Raw genomic sequence first — 15,387 nt, 5'->3', positions numbered from 1 at the left:
GTCCTCGGTGTTTCATCCACAACAGTGTCCCCGGGGTGTCCGTCCATTCACTTTTACATATACAACATTCACAATCAGTTAATCTCGCCAACATAAATGAATATAGTATCCTCATGCCCGAGCTTGTGACTTGATTTAAAAACCATTCAATCACATATAGAGCTCCTCACGTGTTTTTGCTCCATGAAGCATAAGTGACTCAGATATTCTGTTATTCAGCAAGATGAGTACCGTGACGAGGCCACAGGGCTGCTGACATTTTCTGGCGTCTAAAACATAAAACAAGTAGTTTAATAAAATAACTTTTCTCTAAAATGAAAACGTGTGCATCACTTCATTGTCCAAATCCTTGTCTTTATCTTAGGGGAGAAAACTGTTTGGAAAATAGACTTGGGCATCAGATGTACTTGGGTGCAAATTTCAGCTTCAGAATTCATCAAGCTCTATGACTATTGGCAAGTGGAATCACTTTTTCCAGCCTTGGCTTCCTTATCAGTGAAAAGAAGGATATTACCAAGCTCATGGGTGGTTGTAAGGACACCACTTAGACTATTATTGGCACATGGCACATGGCAAGCAGGTAGTATAAGGCTCTGTTTTGCTTCCGGCTGGACCTGCATGCACAGGAAGACACCACACTCAGATGGGGGAGCATGGTCTCTCTTCTGCAGGAAACCAAGGGTGAGGGAGGGAAGAATTCCAACAGAAGTGCTGTTTTTTGGCCCCCTTTTAAAAGCTACACTCTGGAAAGGTAGACTGTGTCCTGGAGCAGATTCCAAATGCAGGTTCACTGGAAGGTTTTGCTGGGTGGTCTATTGCTTTGGTGGCCTGGGATTTTAAAAAGTTGGAACAAGTTTATCAACTTTATTGGGAAGGATTGTTTTTTATTCTGTTTCTGCTCTTTTCTTTTATATGGCAAAGTCTTTGCTTTTGTTTTTGGTTTTAGTTTTAACCTTCCTTGGTTTTGTGTCCTTCCTTAGCAAAATAAAAAGTTGGCAGCTCTCTGATGCTCCCCAATCCATATTTTTAAAAATTTATGGGGATGTGAAATTCAAATTTTTGAGAACCACTCGTATCAGTGTCAAGCACTTTTCCCTTTATCCCCAACTACAATATTCTTCTGTGTCCCTCTGTTACCTTAATGCCTATGGCCCATGAGATATAAATAGACCAATTCTTTTTTTCACATCAGGTAAAATGAACCAGGATATTTTAATTAAGACAGTGAGTGAAGGCACATAAGACCAAGCCTGCTTTCTAAAGTGACTATACCCTACCGTTTTATTTACCAACGAATATTCAAGAAACTATCTTTGCACCATTTACAAAATTATGGTGTCTGCTGTCTGACAATCTTATGAAACACCCAAAGAGGTGCATGCTAGGAACCAGGCTGTGATCTCAGATCCCAAAGCAGAGATTCCCAAAATCATGACTCAAGGAAGCCCATGTCGAAAGACAAAAAAGTGAGCGTTAAAAACCAATGGCAAAGACAGTAGAAATGCTTCAAGGGAGATTTCCCCGGTGGTGCAGTGGTTAAGAATCAGCCTGCCAATGAAGGGGACACGGGTTTGAGCCCTGGTCCGGGGAGATCCCACATGCTGCGGAGCAACTAAGCCCGTTTGCCACAACTACTGAGCCTGTGCTCTAGAGCCCACGAGCCACAAGTACTGAGCCCCCGCACCTAGAGCCCATGCTCTGCAACAAGAGAAGCCACCGCAATGAGAAGCTTGCGCACCGCAATGAAGAGTAGCCTCTGCTCGCCGCAACTAGAGAAAGCCCGCGTGCAACAACAAAGACCCAATGCAGCCAAAAATAAATAAATTAATAAATTAAATAAATTTAAAAAAAAAGAAAAGTATTGGGGCATGGAAAAAAAATGCCATATTCACTTTAAAAAAATGAAGAAATGTTTCAAGGGAAATGTAACTTATGGAAGCTCTACAAAAGTAGGAAGGGATTAAACATGCATAGATTAACATGATAAAGGGTTAGGAAGAGCTTGGAAAAAAAACTGGAGGTAGAGGTGAAGAGGCAGAGAAATTATCTAGGGTTACATTTTGGAGAGCAGGAAATCATTATGAAAGTAACAACGGCATCTTGGATGAAGGGGATTCCTTTGGCAGTGTTTGCCAGCCTGTGAAGGGGCACATCTCTGCCCCACTGTCTGGAAATGGTTTTTCTCACTCACCCCCCAGGCCTGGGCCCTTGGCAGGCATGATGGCACAGCGTGACAATGGGTTCTGGCCATCGACTGACCAGGAGGGGTGGACAATAGACCCATGCGGGCCATTTGGATTTTTTACTCTGAAGCATTGATTTGGGATTTTGGAAACAGCCCATCCACCCGTGCAAACCGGTCTCTTGATCAGAAGTTATGGGGGGATCATCTTCTGCCCCGCCATATAACTTGAAGCAGAGGAGGAAGCAGGTTTGCAGAGATGAAGAAAGTTGAAGCAGCTGATCAGAGAGCAGAAATGAAGAAAGAGCCCTGATGGCCTAACAGTTCCTGGTGGAGAATACACTTGTGGATTTGGTAGCAATTCAGAATCTTTGGGTTGTAAGCAACAGAAACTGGCCCTGGCTATCCTAATCAATAAGGGATTTATCTGGCATTGGATAGGGGTTTGCAAAACAGGCTGGATGGCCAAGCTTGGGATGTGGAAGGATTCCAAAACAGAAACCTACCACTAAATCATCGTCAGCACCAGCACTGCAGGACACAATGACCCAGAGGGGTACTCAGCTGGTATCATTTGAATAGCAGCACAGTATTTGAATAATATTCTTGCTTTCACATTCTTAAGGCTCAAATCGCTTAGGCATTTTTATTTCTCAAGCAGCTATTGGATTACACATTTTCATACCTCTCTGGGGCATCTGAATTTGAGACCCAAGATTGTTCACAAAAGTCATCCTGGTTCTCATTCAGAATAAATGACATCCTGCAGATGGATACTGATGACCCCACAGATTTCATCTCCCATGTCTACTCCAAACTTCTTAGGGAACCAAGACAGAGGAAATAACTAAATGGAGGTAGGTTTATGGTGAGTAAGCATTTTTCTTTAAAATGGTCTCAGCTAAATTTCCTTGTTTTGTTCTGGGTAACTTGGAAGCTTTTGAAACTGGTTTCTTTTGCTCAGGAGAACATGTTATCTCCCTGTGTGGGTTGAAGTAGGCAGCTCCTTTCTGAGCTGAAGAGCATTTGTGCTGGAGCACCAGGTGGATAATATTCCTTTATCAACTACTTATTATGTGATCACTGATTTTGGAGAAAGTTTTTTATGTGGGATTCAGAGAAAGAACTAAAGCTTTAGCAGCTCATTCTTAGCAGTTACGAAATGCAACATAATTTAAAAGAAGCCAACAAAAATCACCTGTGGGCTTCCCTGGTGGCGCAGTGGTTGAGAATCTGCCTGCTAATGCAGGGGACACGGGTTCGAGCCCTGGTCTGGGAGGATCCCGCATGCCGCGGAGCAACTGGGCCCGTGAGCCACAACTACTGAGCCTGCGCGTCTGGAGCCTGTGCTCCGCAACAAGAGAGGCCGCGATAGTGAGAGGCCTGCGCACCGCGATGAAGAGTGGCCCCCGCTTGCCGCAACTAGAGAAAGCCCTCGCACAGAAACGAAGACCCAACACAGCCATAAATAAATTAATTAATTTAAAAAAAATCACCTATAATCATATCACCCAGAGAAAAAAAATAGTGGAAATTGTTTAAAAAGAAAACTTTTCTTTAAGTATAATATACATACAAAAAGCAATCACTTTTGAAATTAAAAATATCTACTACTTCATCATGAACTATCTTCAGTACAAAGCATTATACTTTTAGGTATGAATTAGAGACTTTTAAAATGAAATGTACCTTAGGTTTCCATCTTTTTTCTTTTGTTACATTTTAAATAGAATTGCTTTGCAGCATTTCCAGCAGGTGAAGATGCTCCTTTAGAATTAAGATCTTCAGAGAAGGATACCTACGATTTTAATCATTAACTTACTGAACCCATCATAACATAAGCTAAGGTGAAAGAACCCACAGGTAAGAACATGGTAAGCGCAATTCATCCAACCCAGTGATGGGAAATACAAATTCCTGTATTGTAAAGAGTGTTATCCACGGGAGGGCAGGAACAGGAAGTCCCCGACTTAGAACACCTGAGTCAGGAATGGTACTTCCTGCACCTGAGCCCCATTCCCCACCTCCCATGGCGGCACCTGCCCTTTGTTCCCAATTCAGGAGAACTAGTCGGGGCTCGTGCTGGTTCTGAAGCTCTTGTTCCCTATGCAGATCCTGGTGTTTGACAAGCTTTTGAAGCTGCAGAGAGATGTTCTCTGAAAATGCATGTGAGGAATGTTGTAAATATTAGCGGGGGAGTATCAAGGAGTTCAGCGGTCCTGGACTCAGAATCTTTGGCGCCTGTGCAGATGGGGTAGCTATGTTACGTGCTCAGGTCTGAAGGCCATAAGAACTGGTGGGAACGTCCTACGTGGTGAGCTGGGAACTCCATGGAGTCACAGAAAACTCAGCAGTTGGGTTGTAAATCAGATTATAAATCAACTGCTGCTAATGTTAAAACTATACTTGACAATCCCTTAGGAAGCTGCTCCTTGGAGACCAAAGTGCTTCCCAGAGACACACCTGACCACCCTTGACATAGCCATCTGTGCCCACACCCCGCCCTGGAATGGATCAGTGATTCTTCATTTGGGCTCCAGAGGTTTAGGGAAGAGGCTGCATGAAAAAGTATTTAATTACTAGAATCAAACTCACTATAGCAAGGGCTCAAACTGTGAAAGATACCCAGGAAAGGATCCTGGTGGAAGGAACAACATAAATCCTAGCCTGGACTTGAAGCCCCATGAGGACAGGTGCCATATGTGCTTTGTTTGCCAACATATGCCTGAAACTTTGCACAATGTCTGAACCATAGATGACATTCAGGGGTCACGTGTGCCCTGTGCAGTCACACAGCGCCCCTCATTCAGAAGATTCCCACACTTGGTTTAATGCTCTGCTGTTGCCATATTGAAATTCTTAATAATGTTTGAACAAGGGGTTCCCCCATTTTCGTTTTGCACTGAGCCCTGTAAATGATGTGATGCGTCCTGGTAACATTCAGTAAGTATGTGGTGAATGAATGAGGGAGTGAGGAAGGCCAGGATCACTCCTGCTTCCCTCATCTCCTTAAACTCTGGGTCAAGGTGAGAAAAATAAGGTTTTTCTTCACCTGATCTAAAGTTGACCTCCCTCGCTCTCATTTGTCAGATCCAGGACCATCTCTTCCAGCGAGGAACGGCAGTGAGGCCATCCATTCATTTCAGGGGAAAGCCCACTTGTACGCACACACACCTGGTCTGACTCAGTTCTGCAACAGAACAATTCCCTAAGACTTTGATCCCTAAGATCAAACAATTCCCTAAGACTTTGGGAAATTTCCCAAAGGGGATTATTTAATAGTCTTACGTAATAGTGGTGGGAAACATCAATATTTAATCCTGGTTGGGTTCCACTGGATTCAGCCCTGTTTTTTTCTGGGCTCGTAAAAAATGGTAGAGTCCAGTCTTAGAGGACCAATGTGTCCTGCTGATAACCGGTATTAGTGGTGTTGGGTATCTTTAATGCCTTGTTGTATTTTCCTTGACCTGTCTTTTTACTCTGGCCATTGAGCTGACAGTGAGCTCTGCACAGGTGTATCTTACCTCAGCTCTGCCTCACCTCTTGGGGCTTTTCTGTTGGCTACAGGGTACAGGGAGCTCTCGCAGCCATTATGATGTAAGAACAATCCTGGAAGTGCAAGGGAGTTGACACCGCAGGGCAACCCTTGACCAAATAAGGATGGGTGGATAAATGCCATCTCTATGGCGAGAACAATTCTGAGACACATGGTGCACGATTTCTCCAAAGAGTTCCCAGGAAGAATAATCTCCAGTTACCCACAGGGTAACCAGCTTGGTGACCAGCCCTTGGAAAAGCTTCCTGTCCTTGCCTTTTAACATTTTCTGAGTCCCAGCTCCTACCTCCTCAGGATCACCTCCCCAAATCGACTCCCTGCAGCAAGCCCTTGTCCCAGGCTCTGTTAAGACACTGATGTAGCCAGAATATATCATTGGACACTATTTTGATTAGAAATCACAGAAAGCTAAACCAAAGCTTCATAGGCAAATAATGAACTTGTTGACTCATGTCATCGAAAAGTTCAGGAGGAGAGGTAGCTTAGCTCAGTTTGAGCAGGGAAACACTTTTTCAAACTCAGGCCCTGTGTCATCTCTCTCCATTCCTCAGCTTCACTTCTGTGAAGACACTTCAATGAACCCGCTTTAATTTACATGCACATCCACAAGAGCAACTCACTCTTAACTACAGTATTATGGTATTTGTTCTGTGTTTGGATTTGAATCTGCTAGAGGCACCCTTAACTCTGAGCAGTGTATTGGAGAAAACAAGACTGAGTCTGAAGCTTTCTTTGTTTTTTAAAAATTGAAGTATGGTTGATCTACAATATTGTGTTAGTTTCAGGTGTACAGCAAAGTGATTCAGTATATAGAAAGAATAATATATATTCTTTTTCAGATTCTTTTCCATTATAGGTTATTATAAGATATTGAAGACAGTTCCCTGTGCTATACAGTAAGTTCTTGTTGTTTACCTATTTTGTATGTATAGTAGTGTATCTGTTAATCCCATACTCCTAATTTATCCCTCCCCCCACCTTTCCCCTTTGGCAACCATAAGTTTGTTTTCTATGTCTGTGAGTCTGTTTCTGTTTTGTAAATAAGGTCATTTGCATCATTTTTTAAGATTCCACATATAAGTGATATCATATAATATTTGTCTTTCTCTGACTTATTTCACTAAGCATAATACCCTCCCGGTCCATCCATGTTATTGCAAATGGCAAAATTTCATTCTTTTCATGGCTGAGTAATATTCCATTGTGCATATATATATCACATCTTCTTTATCCATTTGTCTGTTGATGGACACTTAGGTTGCTTCCATGTCTTAGCTATCGTAAATAGTGCTGCTATGAAGTGTTCTTACAAACAAGAGAAGAGTTATCTACTTATATCTATATCTCTACATCTTTCTTTTTAATATTGGACTAATTATTAAAAGTTCATAGATTTAGTTACAGGTTAAGTTGGCAAAGTAATTTCTTATAGCAAACATATTTACAGATTAAGTGAATAAATGTAATTTCTTTTTTTTTAATAAATTTATTTATTTATTTATGGCTGCGTTGGGTCTTCGTTGCTGCACACAGGCTTTCTCTAGTTGCGGTGAGCGGGGGCTACTCTTCATTGCGGTGCACAGGCTTCTCTTGTTGTGGAGCACAGGCTCTAGGTGAGCGGGCTTCAGTAGTTGTGGCATGCGGGCTCAGTAGTTGTGGCTTGCGGGCTCTGGAGCGCAGGCTCAGTAGTTGTGGCGCATGGGCTTAGTTGCTCCATGGCATGTGGCATCTTCCCAGACCAGGGGTTGAACCCGTGTCCCCTGCGTTGGCAGGCGGATTCTTAACCACTGCGCCACCAGGGAAGCCCCCTGTAATTTCTTATAGCAAACATATTTACAGATTAAGTGAATAAATGTAATTTCTTTTTTTTTAAATAAATTTATTTATTTATTTATGGCTGCATTGGGTCTTCATTGCTGCACACAGACTTTCTCTAGTTGCGGTGAGCAGGGGCTACTCTTCATTGCAGTGCGCAGGCTTCTCACTACGGTGGCTTCTCTTGTTGCGGACCATGGGCTCTAGGTGAGCGGGCTTCAGTAGTTGTGGCACGTGGGCTCAGTAGTTGTGGCTCACGGGCTCTGGAGCGCAGGCTCAGTAGTTGTGGCACATGGGCTTAGTTGCTCCATGGCATGTGGGATCTTCCCGGACCAGGGCTTGAATCCGTGTCCCCTGCATTGGCAGGCGGATTCTTAACCACTGCGCCACCAGGGAAGTCCCTGTAATTTCTTATAGCAATCATGTTTTATGAGATTTGTGCTCATCACATTAAAGATAAATTTACAGAAAAATTTTAAAAATGTAGTTAACTGTTTAATATCTCAGAAAGCTTCTTGTTCCTTCTCAGAAACTCAGGGCAATAATGCTGAGACCCTATTTAGATTTAAATCCTTTGCTTCTGATGATTGAGGTCCTGTGATTGGTGGAGTGTGAGAATTACCTAACCTTTTTTATCTTTATTGAGAAGGTTAATAGCACAGTCATGTCTTTTAAAAAGAAGTTTCCCAAATATTATTAAAGTGATCATAATCATTAAATGAAACCTGAGAAAGTACAAATAAGAAAAAATAATTGCATTTCATGTCACCACCTGGTGACAACTACTGAGAATAGTTTTATACATTTCTTCCTATGTATTCTACCTATGGGTAGATTTTAAAATTCTAGTCAGAATCACCCTATGTCCATTTTATAGCTTGCTTTTATCACTTACCATTACATCTTACATTATTATGTATCAGCTAATATTAATATTGATTTCTACATGAATATAAGAGTAATCCACATTCACTTTCAAAAATTTAGAAAATATAGAAAATTGTAAAGATGCAAAGTAAAGTCACCTTTAATCCCCGACACCTAGATATCAAATCACTATTATATAGCAACATTTTTATGGGTTTCATTTCTATATTTTTCCAAGTATATCTACCTATATCTATACAGATATGTTTTTAAGAATAAAATTGGAATTGGAATTTTGCATCCTACCTGGTTTTCAGCATGGTTTTCCATGTCACTACTTTTCAAAGCTGTCATTGTGATAAATGCATGTCACTGTGGGTATCTTATAGGCTGAACATAGGGTAGTTCAAATGCTTCATTTTTATAAACTAACTGCTTTAATACCACTCTTGTACAAAGAGTCTATTTCTGGTTGTAGACTTATTTTCTCAGAATAGGTGGCCAGGAATAGAATTATTCTTCAAACAATAGAAGTGCTCATTCATTTTCTTAAGCTGCTTTCTAAGCATTTCTAAGCATCCATCTCTCTTCCCGGGTGGCCGTGTATGAGCATGAGGGCAGGGGCAGCTTTTTTGTTCCTCTCTTCAGCCTTAGTGCCTGAAAGTATTTTGCTCCGAGAAAGACTAAAGAGACATCAATGATTGACAAGAATGTTTGCCATGACATCTTCCATCTTATCCTTTGCTTATCGCCAAAAACGAACCAGGTTTCTCCAATGAGATTAGTCATGCTGCCTTTCGAGGCTTTATAAGCATTAAGCAGCAGCTGAGGTATCACTTCTCTCTCTTGATTGTTTTTTCCATTTACACATGTAACCCGTATAGCTGATTGTTACGTGGTAGTGGTGGGTGGTGTGCTGGTCTGGGGGCTTGCGGTTGACTTTGTGTGGTTTTGTTATCCCCTCAGCCTTGTCTCTTCGTTAAAGTCTGTGTCAGTGTGACACAAATGCAACCTACAGGTTACTTGAGTGTGTGATATGTACGATAAAAAACCTTAAAAGTCAGCACAAGGTCCCTGGCTGTAATTGGCGTACGCCAATAGTTTTTTATTTTCAGATAGAATTTCACCTGTGTAGTGATCACATCAGCAGCACCGCAAAACAGCCTAGAGAATATTACAGGCTTTTGTCTTTCCATCCCTTCATGATTGTCTTGGCTGAACTTACAGTAATAAAGGAATAACTTTTCTCTAAAAATAACATCTCTTTAGGTTCTTTGTGGCAAATAACATAACCCCTGTAGTAGATTCAGCAGATGGAGAATTTGGAAAAGGGGGTCAGAATGCACACAGACTCTTTGTAAGGGCAGAGGAATCCACGGTGGAGGCAAACATCTAGGGACGACATTGAAATGACCTTGCAGGACTGCTGGCTGCTACAATCTCAGCACCTCCGAGCCTGAGTCACTAAGGCCACGGCTTCTACTAGGACTGTCTCCCTGCTGCTTCAGAGAGCCCCAGCTTCCTCTGCAGGACTACCCTCATCACCAGGAGTGGGTTCCCCAGGCACTTGGCACCTCTTCTCACTGGTTCTCTTAGAGCAAAATCTCCCACTGGTGAGTCTGATCGGCTGGACCTAAATCCACAGACCTGCATCCTAGCTTAAGGAATGCTAGGAAATTGAGTTCTGACTTCTAGAATGGAGAGTTGACACCCATGACCTGGAAATTCCCCCAAATATAGAGAAACGTATTCAAGAGTTACTAGATGGTCACAAATACACAAGGTGCCCACTTCATTGCAAAACAGATCCTTTTATGAGCAGCATCTGTGTGAAGAGGTTGCCTGGCTCAATGCTAAGGGCAACCCAGGTTCTGGGCGAATCCTTGTTGAATGAATCACACTAGGGAATTTATATATATATATATATATATTTTTAATTTTATTTATTTATTTTTGGCTGTGCGGGAATTTATATTTTAATTTGAAGATATGCTGTGACCGCTCCTTATAACAAGTTCTGACTCCTTTCTCAATATCAAGATTGCTATAAGCGTGTACCCTTGAAATAAACAGTTTGGTTCATGGCCTATTTTATAAAGGCCTTAAGCCAGTGCATACACTGGAGGGCTTTGGAAAAATGTTAATGCTTTTTTTCCAGTAAAAACTAAGTTGAGAATTCAAAGTAGTGAGAGGTGGTTATATTTTGGCCCCAAGACAGAGAGTGTTCCTTGCTTTTGTGCAATCTTGCTTTGTGGAGTGTAGACGAGAATGTGGACAGTTCCTGAGGGTTTGCAAAGAAAAAAGTAAAAATGTCAGATTCTGGAGTCACAATCCACCTGGAGGAAAGAGCTATTCAGGCAATGAGTCCACATGATCACAATTTGTGAGGTATGTTGTTTTACTAGATATACTAGCAAAAAAAAAAGGTGAGTGGAAATACTCTATGGACTTTTGTACATTGTTACTGAATTAATTCATCAACAGCTGTATTGTATTATATATTACTGTATGAATTCCTAAATACATAGTCACTCATTCATACACATATTTATTTATTCATTAGCTAATATTTGTCAAGCACCTACTTCCCTGTTGGTGTTGTGATTACAGAGATGAAGGAACAAGCATGGCTTGTTTCCCTTGGTGCTCCTAGTATAACGAGGAGACAGAGTTCAAAACGAAATGTGCTGGGGAGGGCTACAAGGGTGCTTAAATGGGAGATACTGCTCTTTCTGGGTGGTAGACATGTTAAAGGAGAGCTTCCCTGATGGAGTGACACAGAGGTTGAGTGTTGAGGATGAGTAGACTTTAGCCAGGTGAATAACAGGAAAGAAGGCCTGGAGGGCGGCAGGACTAGCAAGGGCAAAGGCTCTGAGGCAGAAGGGACCAGGCGGCATTCACAGAACGGAGGCCCAAGGGGATGGAGAATAGTGAGTGAAGGGAAAAACAGTATGAAATGAGTCTGAGAGGAGGCTAGACCCTGGTAAGAAAACTATAAACTAAGAGCAACGAGAAGGCAGTGAAGATTTCAAGCAAGGGAGTGATAAAAGCATTTACAAAATGGCTTAGCCAAGTCCAAACTGACTACATTACCCAAGAAGAAGATTCAAAAGAAGTACAAGACAGAGAAGGTAAGGCATATACGGTGGTAGCTTAGAAAAGTACCAAATCGTGGAACAAGTGCAGAATTTATTTTTTATTAATTTATTTTTTTTTAAATCAAGATTGTGACATTTTAATTTTTTAATTTTTATTTTTTTACTTGGCCACGCCGAATGGCGTATGGGATCTTAGTTCCCTGATGAGGGATCGAACCCAGGCCCTCGGCATTAAAAGCACAGACTCCTAACCACTGGACTGCCAGGGAATTCCCAAAAGGGCAGAATTTAAAGATGGAAGAGGTTAGCAAGAACCAAGGAAGGCTTTAGGAGTTGGATTAAATCTTAAGATAGATTTAAAGACATCCTTGGGTGTCAAGAGTCATGCAGGGACACAGGAAGTTCATGATCACAGAACAAAGCAGGAAGGAGGTGAATTCAGGAGAGAGTAATCAGACAGCCTAGGGAGGACATTTTCCAGTAAGAGATGGAGTCCCTGATCCATGAAAATGCATTTAGGGATGGAAAATCTGGTCCTAAGAACATTCCAGAAGATGTGCACCTGGAGAGGTTTACCAGAGGTCACAAATGGGTGGGTGGCCTGAGCTCTCCATCTGGTTGGTACAAATGGAAGTTTAGAATTTATTTGAAAAGAGATTTGAGTGAAGAGTTCAACATCAGGAGACCACGTAAAAAAAAAAATAAAATCCATATTTCTCGTAAAAAGGGGAATTTCTAGTGGCGTTGAGTCCCCGTGGATGGAGTGGTCCCTCCCTAACGGGCTTCACTCAATTTACATTTCCTGCCAGGTCCCTGTGGGCCTTGGGAGCTGCTGCCACCCCCTGGACAGCGGGGGGCGGGGGGGGGGTGGCAGGGAGGAGGGGACATCTTGCCTCCCCAAGGGATTAGGGCCAAGCATTCGAGAGGCCTAGAGGTGGAGAATTTAAGGAGGCACTCACTCTCGAGGCAGCCCTGGCCCTAGTTCCCCTCCACGCTTCGATCAAATCTCAGCTGAAAGAATTTCTTCCGAGCCTCCCAGAGTGGAGATTTGCTTAAGATCTGCTCCTTTAGCAGGTGAAACTGGTTTTCACTTTAAGTCAGAGATGTTTAAATGCCCTTTTTTTTTTTTAATGCCCTTTTAAAATATATTTATTCTAAATTTTAAAGACAGATTATTTGTTTAAATTAAGTTTAAATTAAGAAAAAAATTAGTTCTGTTGGTGTTTTGGCATAAAACACCACACCAAGGTGGACTTGAGTGACTCAGGTCTGGGGAAGGCTACCACGATCCTCGGGCGCCCCCTGCAGGCAATGAGTAAATTACCACGTGATCACAGGGGTTGGCTTCTCTTTGCCCCTCACTCTTCTCGGCTCCCCGTGGAAGGCTCATCCCATCAAGACTTCCCTTTGAAGTCTTAGAACCAGGAGCCTGGCACGGATGTTTCAGGTTTTGGAGGGCACTCATGCACGTACGGCTATGAAATGAGCTCATTATCGCTTTGTGACAGAATCTAAATTAAGCTGGGACGTGTCTGGACAATTTTGTAGCTTACATGTCAATTCAAATAGAGGTTTTTGTTTTTTGCTTTTCCCCCTCAACATACTTGCCGTTTCTATCCTTGTATCTTCCTCATGGAGTTTTCATACTGGTAGTTACATAGTCTTTTATTATTATTTTATGTGTTCTTGTTATAGCTATTAAAACCACATTAATAACACCTTCTAACATACTGTATAACGTACTTACATATTTTGAGCATGGTCTGTCTCCCATCACTAGAATGTAAGCTGCATATAACAGGGCATTTTGTCTATTTTTTTCAGTGCTGTAGCCCCACTGCCTAGCACCTGCCCTTATTGATCAGTTCCAGAGGCTTCATTGGCTGCTCCAGCCAGACACAAGCTCTCCTTCCCCAGGACCCTCAGCGTGGTCTCAGGGCTGCAGCCCCAGGTGCTCTGATCTGTGGCGATGTACGTGTGCCAACTGTAAGCTCCCTGCTGCAGAGCAACTTGTTGGATTCAGCTTTCTTTTTGCAACAGCATCTAGCGTGGGACAGGTCTCAAACAAAGGCACGCACAAACCCCCTCATTCAGATCTGTTAGACCAGAAGCCTGGGGGTAGCCAAGTTCATATGCCTGGAGGACCTGACAGGGAAGCACACAGATGAGGCAGGTAGGGACCTGTGGGGACCCTGGAGAGGGCCTGTGAGCTAAATGGGCCACGTCCAATCAGCACCAGCAGCTGCTGGCACGCAGGAATGGGGGCTGAAGGTCACCGGGACGCTGCTTTTACAAGCTCGAGCAAAATAAAACTCTATTTATTATTATTATTATTTTTTTAAACTTTTAATTTTATATTGGAGTATTGTTGATTAACAGTGTTGTGATAGTTTCAGGTGTACAGCAGAGTGATTCATTTATACATATACATGTATCTATTCCTTTTCAAATTCTTTTCCCATTTAGGTTGTTCTATAATATTGAGCAGAGTTCCCTGTGCTATACAGTAGGTCCTTGTTGGTTATCCATTTTAAGGATAGCAGTGTGGGGCTTCCCTGGTGGCCCAGTGGTTAAGAATCCACCTGCCAATGCAGGGGACTCGGGTTCGAGCCCTGGTCAGGGAAGATCCCACATGCCGCAGAGCAGCTAAGCCCGTGCACCACAACTACTGAGCCTGTGCTCTAGAGCCCGTGAGCCACAGCTACTGAGCCCACGTGCCGCAACTACTGAAGCCTGCGCACCTAGAGCCCGTGCTCCGCAACAAGAGAAGCCACTGCAATGAGAAGCCCACACACTGCAACGAAGAGTAGCCCCCGCTCGCCGCAACAAGAGAAAGCCCACGCGCAGCAGCAAAAGACCCAATGCAGCCAAAAATAAATAAATAAATAAAATAAATTTTAAAAAATATGTATATATAGCAGTGTGTACATGTCAATTGCAAACTCACAATCTATCCCTTCCACCCCACCCTTCCCCCCTGGTAACCATAAGTTCTCTAAGTCTGTGAGTCTGTTTCTATAAAAACTCTAACATTGTTGAGTGAAATCTCCTAAGTTTCAAATGTTAGTTCAATGAAAAAAAATACTGTATGGGTCAAAAAAAAAAGCAACCGAAAACAACCCATATCTTGCATCCAGTCACTGGGTGGCCAGTTTTCAACCTGGTATAAGGGAATGTGTTCATTCATCCCTTGGGGATAGTATTTTCAAGTGCTTATTGGGCTTTACCTTCCTGACCTGCAGTCTCCCGTCGTTTTCATTTGTACCCCAGGCTTCTTTCTTTCGTTAGTCCAAACAAGTACGGACACATGCTCAAGCTGGAGAAAAAAAACAGAAGCAAATGTTGGAAACACTCAATATTACAGAATGAGAGGATGCTTAGTAGAAGACTTGAAAGTCCCCACTTGCACGTGCAGCACTGGTTTTCCTGCAGGAAAGGAGATTAGCTCAAAGGATACTGTGGGCTGGGGAGCCAAGGGGGTAAGGATGGCGGGAAATGGAGCGAGAAGGAAGACTTCCGAAGCAGAGGGAGCCAATTCAGCACTAAGGTTGGGGGCGGTTCTGCCCACCGTCCATCTGTCCAGGTTCAATGACGCTCTCCTTATCTGCCCAGCCCCTAGCTGACCCAGCCCTTTGAACAGCCCCATATGATGACTGAACTCCCAAGGAGAGGACACTGTTGGCCGCCGATCCAACAACGCTTACTTCCTTCTTCCCCTTCCTTGTTTCCAGAAACCCAGCCTAGTTTTCTTTTTCGGCAGCCATATTTCCAGCCGCGAGGAATTAGTCCTCATTGTTCAAGGTAATCATTAATCCTGTAGCTTTTGCCAGTGATTGAGGTGGGTGTAAGACAGACATAAAGGCAAGGGG

At 42.8% G+C, this 15,387-nt stretch overlaps 1 long non-coding RNA gene across 1 annotated transcript in view; it reads right to left on the bottom strand.

Annotated features, from left to right (window-relative positions):
* Nucleotides 1-495: 495 nt before the first annotated feature.
* The window catches only part of LOC309644464, a 621,011-nt gene continuing 606,119 nt past the window's right edge, over nucleotides 496-15,387 (bottom strand). Inside the window, exon 2 of the long non-coding RNA XR_014254442.1 lies at nucleotides 496-7,322. This is a non-coding gene — a long non-coding RNA (uncharacterized lncRNA). The remainder of the gene's footprint in view (nucleotides 7,323-15,387) is intronic.

This window comes from Balaenoptera physalus (genome assembly GCF_965194825.1).
Source record: "Balaenoptera physalus genome assembly, chromosome: 16".
Lineage (NCBI taxonomy): Eukaryota > Metazoa > Chordata > Mammalia > Artiodactyla > Balaenopteridae > Balaenoptera > Balaenoptera physalus.
Note: the sequence above shows the minus strand (reverse complement) of the source record. Positions and strands in the feature narration are given on the sequence as shown.